Source organism: Pinus tabuliformis, chromosome 5_2, assembly GCF_031772625.1.
Source record: "Pinus tabuliformis cultivar Carrire ecotype Pingquan chromosome 5_2, CPIR1, whole genome shotgun sequence".
Lineage (NCBI taxonomy): Eukaryota > Viridiplantae > Streptophyta > Pinopsida > Pinales > Pinaceae > Pinus > Pinus tabuliformis.
Window position 1 is genome coordinate 948,740,587 of NC_142306.1, and position 14,345 is coordinate 948,754,931.

The 14,345-nt window shown below is 41.2% G+C and overlaps 1 protein-coding gene across 1 annotated transcript in view; it reads right to left on the minus strand.

Annotated features, from left to right (window-relative positions):
• LOC149162402 (1-acyl-sn-glycerol-3-phosphate acyltransferase 2-like) overlaps positions 1 to 14,345 on the minus strand; it is a 297,961-nt gene that overhangs the window by 99,119 nt on the left and 184,497 nt on the right. The window lies entirely within an intron of this gene.

A 14,345-nucleotide genomic window follows, 5' to 3' on the forward strand; every position in this document is an offset into this window, starting at 1 on the left:
CACCGGCTGCTATCGCAAATTTGTCCGCAATTATGGTCGCATTGCTAGACCCCTCACTCACCTCCTCAAGAAAAATTCATTCCTCTGGAATGATGAAGCGCAACAGGCATTTATAGCTCTCAAACATGCCATGTGTTCCACTCCCGCACTACCGGACTTCACCAAATCTTTTGTGATTGAATGTGATGCTTCAGGTACGGGTATTGGGGTTGTCTTAACGCAGGAAGGTTGACCCTTGGCCTTCAGTAGCCAACAACTAAGTGGGACAAATCTGGACAATCTACCTATGAGAAGGAGATGATGGCCATCTTACATGCAATGGATGCCTGGCGACCATACTTATTGGGGCGACGTTTCCAAATCCGCACAGACCATCAAAGCCTTAAATATTTTTTGGAGCAACGCCTATCCTCGCCACAACAAAATAAATGGCTAGCCAAAATGTTGGGATATGATTATGAGATAATTTACAAGAAAGGGCACGAAAATGTCGTAGCGGATGCTTTATCACACCAATTTGAGGAGGAAAGCACCCTGCTAGCAATCTCTCTTCCCATTCTAGAGTGGATTGAAGAGGCTCGCAAGGAATGGTTTTCACATCCTTCGCTCTCCCAACTCATTAATAAATTGCAAGCGAATCCAAATTCCACAGTAGGCTACTCTTGGTAGGATGATATTCTTCGCTACAAGGACAAAGTAGTGATATCACCAACATCCACCCTCAAAAGTCGCATTTTGGCAGAGTTGCGCTCATCTCCCACTGCAGGCCATTCAGGCTTTCAAAAGACTTATGCTCGCACTCGACGTTCATTCTTTTGGACAGGCATGAAAAAGGACATTCTTACTTTTGTAGCTGAGCGTGATGTGTGTCAGCGCCACAAAGGAAAAACAATCAAATCCCCAGGCACATTACAGCCATTGTCCATCCTTGCCTCAATCTGGACGGAGGTTTCTATGGATTTCATTACTGGTCTTCCGAAGTCAAGCAACAAGTCAGTCATCATGGTGGTTGTGGACAGACTTTCTACATATGCTCATTTTTGTGCCCTACCCCACCCTTTTACACCAGCTTTGGTGGCTCAATCTTTCATGGACCAGATCTTCAAATTGCATGGAATGCCCACTTCCATTGTGTCTGATCGTGACCCAATCTTCACCAATAACTTTTGGCAGGAACTCTTCAGGCTAGAAGGTACCCAACTACAACTCAGTACTTCCTATCATCCCCAAACTGATGGTCAAACTGAAGCAGTCAACAAATGTCTGGAGACCTACCTCAGGTGTTTCACTTCAGAAAAGCAACATATATGGGTACAGTGGTTACCTCTAGCCGAATGGTGGTATAATACTAACTATCATGCCACCACCAAAATGACTGCATATAAAGCCATTTATGATCAACTCCCTCCTTCACCTACTTATATCCATGGATGCTCGAAGGTACAAGCAGTGCATCAACTCCTACAGAACCGTGCAACCATGTTGGCCCACCTCAAAGAGAATCTCCATCAAGCTCAAAATCGCATGAAGCAATAGGCAGACCAACATCGTTTAGAGCGCAAATTTCAAGAAGGAGATCAGGTATTCTTGAGGCTGCAACCATATAAGCAAACATCACTCAAAGACAAGGGTTGTCAAAAATTAGCTCCAAAATTCTACGGACCGTATCAAATACTTCAGCGCATCAGAGAAGTAGCCTACAAGCTAGCCTTGCCACCCACTGCAAAAATCCATCCCGTCTTCCATGTCTCACGCCTCAAGAAAGTGGTTGGGAACCATTGCAGAATTCAAACCAGTCAAACGGAATTGGATGAAGAAGGTTCAATCTGGCTCCAACCTGAACAAGTTCTTGACACGCGAGAACGACACCTGCGCAGCCACACGATCAAAGAAGTCCTCGTCAAGTGGAAAGACACCTCTCCAGAAGATGCGACCTGGGAACTAGCCACTGTTCTTCTGCAGTTTCCGCAACTTCAGCCTTGAGGACAAGGCTATTTTTATGGGGGAGGGCATGTTAGGGTCCATTCCTAACCCCCTTATTTATGTAATAGGGTCAAGTCATAGTTATAGTTAGTTAAAGAGTCAATAAATCCCATATTAATAATTGTAAGTGGTTGACCCACATTTAAAGAAGGGACCACAGTTAGTCGCAAATGGGCCATGGTATTAGATAGATGGTATTAATAAGAACCATGGTACTAACCCATGGTATTGCATGTCTGAATCCTATATAAAGGATAGAGACTCCCCGTGAGGAGCGTCGTGACTTATTTTGTAATTGAGCCTAGCTCTATTGGAGGTTGCCCCCTCGAAGAGGCAAGCGAACATTGCTTTACTTTCTGAATAATAAAATACATGCTGTTATTTCTTATTGTTCTGTGTTCTAGGTATATTTCTTCGCATATTTGGTATTCTAGTATCTTCTCGCAGGTCAAAATCATAACACATCGACGATGGAGATCGTCCGGGTTAGTTGGTGAGCATACAACGTGATATCCGTTGGATCTGGAGAAGTGAGATCAACGGCGCGGATTGAAGCGCTTGATAAAAGGAGAAGTCAACGAGGGGCCAACAGTGATTGGTCAGATAAGCAGGACCCTCAGGGGGAAAATCCACGTACAAAACCGGATTTAAGCACATCCGATTGGTTACAAAGTTAACCAGCAGCCGAATTACAGACTACCACCTCATTTTCGTCAAGCTCCTGCATCATTTTTTTTTTACCAGCAGAAGAGCGATTTTTTACACAGTACATATTTTTAAAATTCACTCATTGATATCTATTGTGGGAGTGGTTCTTAATGGGAAGGAGAACTATCCTGAGTGGTCTCAGAAAATCAAACACTCTCTCATTTTTAATGAGTTGTGGAAAGGAGTGTGTGTTGGAAACGAAGACAAAGAACCAGAACAGCCTACCTTAGACAAGGAATTCGCCATTTGGGAAAATAAAAACAGCAAGGCTTATGCATTGATTGCAACATCAGTAAATGAAGAGGTGAGTCGCCATATTTTGCCATTTTCAAATGCTTTCAAAGCCTTACAAAAATTGAAGGAACTCTATGACTCACACTCTGCACTTGAAGTTGTTCAACTCATGATTAAATTGTTCACCCTTGAATTACAAAATGATGATCCTCTTGCTCTTGCATCAGAAGTAAAATCTATTATGCATGATATCAAAGTCACTAATGATGAACTCGACATTCCTCTAATAGCTTTTTTCAAGGCACTTTATCCCACTTACTCAAATTATCTCGAGTCATTGCAAGCAGATGGAAACCTCAAAGATATTACCTTTGACTCCCTTGTCAAAAAATTTGTTGAAAGAGAGAAAGCTTTTGGGAAGAAGACAGCTCCTCAGTCTTCTAAAGAGGCTGTGTGCCTTGCACATAGAGAGAAGAATCTTGCTCAAGATTCTTCGAGAGGAAGAGGTGGTCGAAGAGGAAGAGGAAGAAATTTCAGAGGCAGGGGGGGCAGACACTCTCAAGGAGAAAAGTCAGATTTGCACTGCATACGCTGCAAAAGAGATGGATCACATGATGCATCCACATGCAAGTTGCCTTGGGACAGAATTGAGCATGAAAGAAACCAACCCAAAGGTAAAACTAATGACAAAGAGAAAGGTATAGCACCTGAATCCGCTCACTATGTTGTGGCACACTGTAATATTGGAGTAAATGAAGACTTATTTAATGCTTCACTTGCTTCTTGGAAAAATGATTGGTTGTTTGATTCAGGAGCAACTTGCCACATGACTTTTAGAAGAGATTTTTTTGAAGAATTTACTGACAATGTTGATGGAGTAGTATACTTAGCAGAGATCAAAACTCAAGCCATCAGGGCTTGGTACAATCAGGCTTAAATTGCCTGGTCTTCCAGACTTTCTTCTGCATCATGTTTTATATCTCCCACAGCTAAGGAGAAACTTGTTGTCCTTAGTCCACATCCGCCAGCAAGGACACCCCATTCATATGTTTGATGGCAAGCTTGAGGTGAGAAAAGCATCAGCCCACTCACTTGTCATGACGGGAATAGAAGAAGAAAGGCTTCACAAGCTACAGGATACCTCTGCTCGTGCACAAAATTTCTCATACAATTCTCATTATGAAGAAGGTACATTTCCATCAAGTTTATTATGGCATGCTAGATTTGGACACTTGAACTATGACAACCTCCACTTGTTGAACAAAAATGGTGTCACTGGTTTGCCTACAATTCCTAGGAAACTTAAGCAATGTGATGCTTGCATTCTAGGAAAGCAATAGCAAACAGTCTTTTCATGATTCACATTCCAGAGCACATAGAAAACTTGAACTCATTCATTTAGATTTATGTGGTCCAATCCCTGTTCCTTCTGCAAATGGAGATAAATATATGATGACATTTATTGATGACTACACCAGAATGTGTTGGGTTTATTTATTGAAGAACAAATCTGATGCTTTTCAAACATTCAAGAACTTTCATACATGGATTGAAAATGATGCACAATCTCATATTGGCTCTATTCGCACTGATAATGTAAAAGAATACACTTCAAATGAATTTGAAAACTATCTTCGCCAACATGGGATCAAACATCAAACAACTATGCCTTATAATCCCCAACAAAATGGAGTAGCTGAAAGAATGAATAGGACAATCTTAAATATGGTAAGCTCCATGATGTTTTTCAAAAATGTAAAAATGATGTTTTGGGCTGATGCAGTTATATGTGTTGTATATGTAAAGAATAGATGTCCATCTAATGCTATTAGAAACAAGACTTCTTATGAAATGTGGTATGGGCACATTCCTTCGGTAAAGCATCTCAGGGTCTTTGGTTCCACATGTTATGCCTTGATACCAAAGGTACATAGAAACAAACTTGGTGCAAGAAGTCGTAAGTGTATCTTCCTGGGGTATTCAAACACCTCCAAAGCATACCGTCTCTATGATGAAGTCAATAAAAAGTTTGTTGTATCTAGAGATGTAATCTTTCTTGAATCATCCAAAACTGACAATGTTGTTGAGTAGCAACTTGATCGCTTGGATAGATTCTCAAATGCAAAATCATTTCAAGAATTTGATAATCAGATTCCACATCTTGAAGGGGGGATTCCTATACTAGATCAACCTGTGGAATCTTCTTTTGAAGCACTCTCTCCCCCGCATGAAACTCCAACAACGGATGATACTTTGAGTGATGTGATTGACAGAATTGGGAGACTCAATCTTGATTCATTCCCAACTCAATCAACGGAGCAACCTGGACCATCTCAAAAAGGTCCCCCAAAGTGGTTGACAAAGACACTTGAAAGTGTTCATCCTGATGAAGTGTTCATCCTGATGAGGTTAGAAAGACGGAACTAGAAATTCAACCCGGCAAAATGGAGGTGATGTAGATGACTTTGATTCACCTGTTGATATGGATGTTTCTTATGACTGTGAATTGAATTTGTCTATAGATTTTGAACCAACTTCCTTCAAAGAAGTTGCTCATGATGAATGGAAAGAAGCAATGCAAAAGGAGTATGATGCCTTGATAAAGAATGGCACTTGGAAGCTGGTTGATCCTCCATTGGGAACCAAACCAATTAGCTGCAAGTGGGTCTACAACAACAAGTATAAAGTTGATGGTTCACTTGACAAGCACAAAGCCAGGCTTGTGGCAAAAGATTTTGCACAGAAGGAAGAGATCGATTCTAAGGAGACTTTTGCCCCCACAACAAAATGGGCTACCATCCGGACAATCTTTGCCCTAGCAACTCAGAACGGTTGGAAAGTCCATCAAATGGATATAAAAACTGCTTTCTTGAATGAAGACCTAACAGAGATTGTTTTTATGTCCCAGCCTGAAGGATTTGCTGTAAAAGGACATGAACATAAAGTATGCAAACTTGTTAAATCTTTGTATGGCCTCAAACAAGCACCGCAAGCCTGGTATGAAAAACTAATCGAGCATCTTCTGAAACTCAATTTCAAACATTATGATCTTGATGATGCACATTTGTTTGCCAAGAAGGTTGGCAAAACAATTGTATATCTTGTGGTATATGTAGATGATCTTTTGATGACAGGGAACAATGAGAGCTACACTGCATTCATAAAGAAGGAATTGAGGAAAGATTTTGAAATGACTAATTTGGGCTATGTTCATTACTATCTTGGTATTGAAGTAACTCAACATCTGAAGTCCATATTCCTTTTTCAAAAAAAGTACATTGGAGATCTGTTGAATAGGTTTGGCATAACTGAATGCAATCCTCTGACTACTCCAATGGAACAAAACTTAAAGCTCACATCCATTGAAGGAAAAGAATTTGAGGATGCAACAAAATATAGACAGCTGTAGAAAGTATCAACTACCTAACTACTACCAAACCAGACATTTCGTTTGTTGTTGGAATCCTCTCCAAGTTTATGCAAAAGCCTTGTGAGGGACATTGGTCTGCTGCAAAAAGAGTTCTAAAGTACTTGAAGGGAACTCAAGACTTTGGAATCAATTATACACAGGTGGGCGACTTTAGCTTGATTGGATACTCTGATTCAGACTTCGATGGAGATAAAGAAACTGGGGTATCTACTTCGGGTTATGCTATGAGTCTTGGATCAGGAGTTGTCTCCTGGAGATCACGCAAACAATCAGTTCCAGTAGATTCCACAACAGAGGCAGAATATGTGGCAGCAGCTAAGGCAACAAAAGAAATTGTGTGGCTCAGGAAAATTCTGGAAGATTTGCAGGTAAAACAAGTACAATCGACTCCACTCATGATTGACAATACCTCGGCAATAAAGTTGGCCAAGAACCCAAAGTTCCATGATCGAACGAAGCACATCAATACAAAATATCATCTCATTCGACATCTTGTTGAGGCCAAAACAATCCATCTTCGCCATTGTTCCACTAATGAGCAGATTGCAGACATCTTCACCCAAGCGCTTGGAAGAGAAAATCTTGAAAGATTCAGAACGATGCTTGGACTCACCAACATCCCTTCAGATTAAGGGGAGGAATGTTGACACCTAATCATAGGGATTGGGTAAACAACTGTAATTATTGTAAATAAATAATAGAGAAAATGGAGAGTCATCGGGAGATGAACTGAATAGTCACTCCCTCTTGTATATAATAATGAACAATTTGAATGAACAATATGATTACATTTAAGGAGTTACCTCCTGGTCTGACAGTAGGACTGGTAGATGTCAGTAGAGACGGATGCGGATGGAGTGACAAAGGGAGCTTCAGCATCGAGAGTGTTTCTAGCTTGAGTCTTGACAGAGATGTCAGAGTTGGGAGATCAGTTACTTACTTCTCAGTAATTGAGTTGCAATGCAACAGTTAGCAGTGGCAGTGCTATGGGCAGCATGATGAGAAGGGTTGCAGTGCAGATGCAACAGTGGCAGTGGTAGGGCCATGGGAAACAGCATGGATGCAGATGGAGCTGCTCTACAGATGCAGCAATGGCAGTGGTAGGGCCATGGGAAACAGCATGGATGCAGATGGAGCTGCTCTACAGATGCAGCAATGGCAGTGGTAGGGCCATGGGTAGCAGTACATGATGCAGCAGTGCAAAGGATGTTGGGCAACAGGCCTAGCATCAGCACAGGGACCGATGCCGAATGATCAGGGTGATGCTCAATGAGGAGTATTACTAGAGCACAGTCCTCACTAGGAGGAAGTGTTGATTTGGGTTAGCATCAGATGTGCTCTAGCGACGAAAATTGATGGAGAGGCTAAAACACATGAGATCTCCAATACCTAGAAATGGTTTGGGGAGAATCTAACCAGTTTGGGAGATATTAAAATAATTAATATTTTTAATGGAGTCCCTAAGTCTTAGGGAAAATAAAATATTAATGTGAATTAATATAAAACAGAGTTAGAATGGTCTAGAGTCATGGATCAAGCCAGATCTAATCTTAGCCATTGATTAGGGACTTCATCTCGGTCGTTGAATTGTCAACGAGAAAAGTATAAGAGGAGGCTTGAGGGTCACTTGAGGGTCACTTGGAGAATACACTGAATTGATCAAGAATTCGATTTTCTAGGGTAGGGCTTGATGAGGAAATCGAAGGAGTGATCAGAGTTGCAGCTGAGGGGCAGTGAATACAGTAGCAGAGAGGCAGAGATAATACCGGGAGCATCAGCGCAGACATTGGGAGAGGGTTGACGCGGAGCCAGCTAGAGGCCACGTAGAGGCATCCAGAGGCCACGCAGAGGCAGCCAGGAGTTGCACAAAGCCTGACGAGGGCCAGCATGGGAGACGTAGAGGCTCTAGAGGCTGACGCAGAGCCCAGAGAGGCTAACATTGGGCCAGAGAGGCTGACACAGACCCTAGAGGTTGACGTTGGGGGATTTCGTGAGGCAAAGTGGCGTTGATATTTGTCTCTGACTGAGAGTTACTACTGTCGAGGGCATTCTCTGTTGGGTGAGCCATTTCTGGCACCCTGATTGTATTCTGAAACTGCTTAATAATAAAACCCTCAGATAGTTGCACCGGTTTTCCCGCATTGGGTTTTTCTAGGGACATTAATCCAAAAATAACGGTGTCACTTGTGTGCTTGTTTTTCCTTCAGTTGATGATCTGTATGTGTTGAGACTGTACTTGTATTTATTTTCAGTATTTACATGGTAAATAACTTGTTAATTAACAAAACAAGTAGGAAGAAATAAATCAGAAAGTACAAGAAGGATTTCTAACAGTTAGACTTAGAAATTCCAACATGAAGGTTAGGTAATAGCTAGCAAATCTAGTCTTCGGAATCTTCACAGCTCCAATCTTGAGTGATTGTGGAAAAGCCCATGGGTATTCCTATGATTTGTAATAAATTTTAGCATTTGTTTGCCTCTCTTGTACAAATCACCAATCCATTTGTATTGTTGAGTTTTGTTCTTAATAATATCATGCGTCAAAAGGTTCATCATGTGAACCGAACACCCAGACCAAAATATGTTGGGGTAATTATCCTCAATAATTGCTCTAGATGCCTTACAATTAGCAGCATTATCAGCGATGACTTGGATGACATTGTATGGCCCAATACATTCAATTGTTTCAAGTAATGGTTCTACAATGTTGATGTCAGTTTTGAACTTCTGTGAGTAATCATATGCTGAAAGAAAGATGGCACCACTAACAGACATAGCAAGAACATTTATGAATGGCTTGCCTTTTACATTTGTCCATCCATCAGATACAATGGACACCCCATGCTCAATCCAACAATTTGTCATTCTAAACAAAGGATGTGATATTTTTGCTTTTTCATGATCAAGTCCAACAGTTCTAGCCTTGTCATACCCAGGGCTCTTGTATCCTTTAGGAGCATCATTTATGGCAGAAACCATTTCATGCCAATAAGGTGAGCGAAGAACATTGAATGGTATCCCACATGCATAGAGAAACCAATAAATTTTTTAATCCACATCATTCCTACATCCTTCATCAAGGAAATATGATATTGTTATACACCTTAAAGATATGTTTGGTCTTGTGCCTCCATATCCACTGCCATGGGAGGATGCTGAAGGAGTTCTTTGTGCATGTTGATGTGATTGTGAGTTATGTTCAAAGAAACCCTTTGATCTTTTAGATTTGTATTGGGCTTCCTCCTTTTCCCTCATGTGTTTGGCTCTATATGTTGCTGACAAACTTGCACAAGTTTTGATTCCTATTGGTTTATCCTCATCCCATGGCCTTTTCCCACAGAGGTGCCTTCTAGCACGGGGGTATGAACCTGTGTAAGTTTTGTTGCAATGGGGGCATTCAAATTTAGTGGTTCCACCCCCTTTCCCTCCTTCAAGCCTAGAAACATATTTCCATAATGGGGTTTGGTCTTGTTTAATTTTTTAGGTTGAATCATGTTCACTCTCTTCCTCCTTACCAAGGTACTCCTCTATGGGGTTTTCATCAATCCACTATAACACACTTTTTCATCCTCTACTTCATCATGATCAACCCTCCTCCTACTCTCGAACACCATAATAACCAAAAAAGGAACCAAGAAGAAGAAAATGTAACCATGATATCTGAACTTTGAAGTTTTGAGTCTGCAAAAAAATGGAGGAATGGGAATGGGAAATAGAGAAAAAAAAATTATTTATTTAGCAATGAACATAAAAAAAATGCTAGATTAGAGTGTAGATCCTACCTCTTTGGCCTTCAATCCCAAGCTCCAATCTCCCCTTGCAAGCTCCTCAAGCTCCTCCAAGCTCCTCTCTCCAAGCACCAAAATCTCTTGCTCCTCTTGCTCTCCAATGGATGAAGTGAATAATGGGAAGAGAGAGGGTCTATTTATCCTTTGCCCCCTCCCCTTTCACTCCCTTTCCTCTCCCTCTTCGCCATCGGCCGTCGCCCCTCCCTCTCGGCTACGCGGCCTTTTGTTTCAACGTCAGATGGGAGCACTTTTTAAGAGGGGGGAGCGGTCGGGAGCAATCGTTCCCCAACCGCTCCCTCCTCTTAAAAAGCATTCCCGGAGCATATGGGAGCAAACGCTCCCAACCGTTCCCCTAAACGCTCCCGAAAAACAAGGGAGCGTTTTTTTTTTTTTTTGCAGGGAGTGCGGTCCCGAAATCACTCCCGCTCCTGAATAGCTCTCGACCGGAGCGCGAATTCGAAGTGGGGACGTGAGAGGGGGGCGCTCCCTCGCAACCCTAGTTCAAAGTATATGCAAGTTATCTTTGTGATAAATGATCCAAGTGTATATTCAAAGAATGATCCAAATCAAGACCGAGCTTATATATCTCTGTGGAAGGATTCAATACCAAGCAACTTAAAAATATTCCTATTCTATACATAGTGAAACAGACCTGGATAAAAAGATAACCTAGGATTTCCTTGAAGAAGAAAGCTGGAAGAAATTAGAAGATCCTTGTATTGAAATAAAATCTTAAGTCTAATATGAAAAGTCTATATCCTAAAGTCTCAGTAATATTCTTTTCTCGACTTTGTCTTAACATAATTTGTACAAGGTTCCTATCTCTTGAAGATTGAAGGAACTCAACAGATCAATGAGAATCCCTTGAGGTCATACTTAGAGGAATTGATATGACAAATTAAAATTAGATGATGTTTTATTATGATACGTTGAGGAAAAGACACTCAAGGAGATCATTGTCACTAAAAGTCCAAATTCATGGCAACCAAGTTTCAGTGGTATTTATCAAATCTAGTGTTAACTTTGGAAATCTGAAATCTGTGTCCCAAAGTTTGTGGTAATCCGCGCTCTTTGTCATGATCATATGTAGCATCTAAATGGAATTCGAATTATCTCTATAAATTTGAGTTATCTCATGGCATTTGAGTTTGTCTTCTCTATGGAAAAATGACAAGATTGAGTTTTGGAATTTAATCCAAGCCTAAACTTGTCTGAGACACTTGTTTGAAGTGGTATCTCTACGAAATAGGTCCAAGAAGTTTGAGATTCATCTCTAAATAATATGAGATAGTATTATGTGCCATTATATTTAAGGAGTTCGGAGACAGTAAAACCAGTGTTGTGTTGATTTCTAGTAGCATTGGATGTGCTCTAAGTCTCAAATTTTGCAGGGAGGCTTAGGTACATGTATTCCAAAGAACCCATAAATCATTTTGGGAAATTCCACCCAAAAACAGTTGTATTAAAATAATTAATTATTTTTAATGGGACCCTAAGTCTAAACTTAGGAAAATAAATTAATTAAAGGGTCTTAATATAAACTCTGGGTGTAACTTCTAGAAAAAGACAAGGATCAAGCAAAAATGATCTTAGCCATTGATTAGTTTCTAATCTGGGCCATTGAATGTTAATGAAAAGATTATTTAAGGAGGCTTGAGGGTCACTTGGAACACACGCTGAGAGATCAAGAGATAGAATTTTTGAAGTAAGAAGTTCTCAGGAGGAAATTCTGATCAAGTAGATTTCTTGCAGTTGAGGATAGGGATAGCATCCGAAGAGAGATTTTCTCAGCCGGAGAATCATCAGCAGAGAGAAATAGAGAGTGATCCAGCAGCTCTCAAGCAAAAACTGACACAGGGCCACACAGAGGCAGCGCAGAGGATGAGAGAGAGTCTAAAATTTTGCAGTAGAGTCAGTTTCAGAAGCCAGGAGCCGAGGTGTGAGACCGGGAGGCTGAGAGCAGTGACTCCGGGCAGCAAGTTGATCAGTTGGCTGGGTGACCTAGTGCCTAGAGGGGTTGACGTAGGGACTGCGTGAGGATTGCCAGAGACAGTACAGGGCCTGCAAAAGGCACCTCATCCAATGACCAGATCAACCAGGATTTTTCTAAGTGATTGTGTGAAGTAATCTCACAAATCTTTCTGTCAGTATTTCTCTCTCTGTAACTGAATAACCCTTGAGGTATTCAGAGATGTATTCAGAATTTGCTACTGCTTAATAATAATAAACCCTCATATCTATTGCACCGGTTTTCCCACATTGAGTTTTTCCAAGGACATCTGTCCAAAAATAACGGTGTTATTGTGTTGTATTTTCTTTCCTGCTCAGTCTCTTGTTTCCACATAATATTTAATTAAGTGAAGGTTGTTGTATATGTATTTCGATATTTGTGTAGGAAACTACAAGTAATTTGTTGAAGGAATTTAACAAATTGGAGAAATATCATCTATTGCTGCAGTAGGAATTTCGGTTTAGGAATTTTCACATGTTGAACGAAACGCCCCCCCTCCACCAGGGATCAAAACCCCGAAACGCGACTCATACGGATCCATGGGTGATTTGCCGCCCGAAACACATCCCGAAAATTCCGAAACGCAGATCGGGCCGGAAAAGCCGGTACCTGCCCTGTGGGAACTGTCTGGCCCAATCCGCATTTCGGAATTACAGGAAAGCGTTTCGGGCGACGGATCACCCGACCGAAACGTCGCATTTCGAGCGACAGATCACCCGACCGAAACGTCGTGTTTCGGGGTACGGATCACCCGGCCGAAACGTCGCGTTTCGGGGCCGGATCTATATGAATCGCGACAAAATCTGTGGGCTGTCAGCTGATTCCACCATGCGGCCCCACAAAAACCTTTTTTTAATTATTTTTTTTATCCAGCGGTTGAGGGTGGGTCCAAGTTGGGTCAGGGAAGGGAATGAAGGGATTAAAAAGCTCTTTCACCTCTCATTTGCTCACTTGTATTTTTTGAGAGCTTAGAGAAGAGAGGAGAGACTTGAGGAAAGCTTGGAGGAGTGAAGGAGGAGCTTGGAGGAGTAAAGAAGGGACTCCGTTTACAAGAGCTAAAGAGGTATGTGCAAACCCCAAACTCCCTCATTTTTTTGTCATTAGTTTTTGTTTTTTTCTCATCCCTCTCCTACTCTTTCCCATTCTTTCTTCTTGCTCATTTAACTGCATGTTGCCCACCACCTATATTCATATTCCAAGATGGTGTTCTTTTGGCTTCTATGTATCATTCCACTTTTGGTTTTCATGATGACAAGGGGTAGTAGAAATAGAAGAAAAGATGAACAAGAGGATAATGGTCCCCATATGAATGACCCAATGTATGATGTGGAGGAAGGGGATGAACCTGAAGGGAACATTGAAACACTAGAGGGGAAAGTTGCATTGACACCTTTGTGGAACTATGTGACCAAACCTTAAGGGGGAAAAGGTGGTGGAAGCTAAAAAATTTTGTGCCCTCATTGTTGTCATGAAGGAAAACCATTTAGTGGTTCATATGCCCATGTGAGAAGGCATCTTTGTGGGGTGATGGATAGTGACGATAAAAAGGGTGTTGTGGGGATACAAATTTGCCCAAACATTTCAGCTGAACAAAGGAGAAAAAACATCCAAATAGAGGAGGTTGGACAAAAAAAAAAGAAAAAAAGAAAAAACTCAGCCTGAATCAAGTAAAACCTCTAGAATTGGTAGTTCATCTCCTCATGGTACTTCTGCAAGATCTAGAGGTAAAAGAACAATAGGGGATTTCTTGAATGTTGTTGGGAGGGATGATGTGGATGGAAAGATAGTCTGATTTCTTTGTGGTTGCGGTGTACCATTCAATGTGCTTCACTCTCCCTATTGGCATGAAATGGTAAAGGCCATCAATGAAGCCCCAAAAGGATACAAGGCCCCCAACTATGAGAAAGCTAGAATAGTGTTATTAGAAAGAGAAAAAGAAAAGGTTCAAATAGTTTTGACATGTTTTACAAATGAGTGGGTGGATTGTGGGGTATCCATTGCATCAGATTGGTGGACAAATATTAGAAACCAACATTTGATAAATTTTCTTGGTGTTTCTGCTAGTGGTACAGTGTTTATTATATGTCATGACTCCTCCTCCATCAATGCAACTTCCCAAAACATTGCAGATCTCCTATTGTAATCAATCAGAGATGTTTGTCCTAATAATGTGGTTCAAGTGATCACAAAT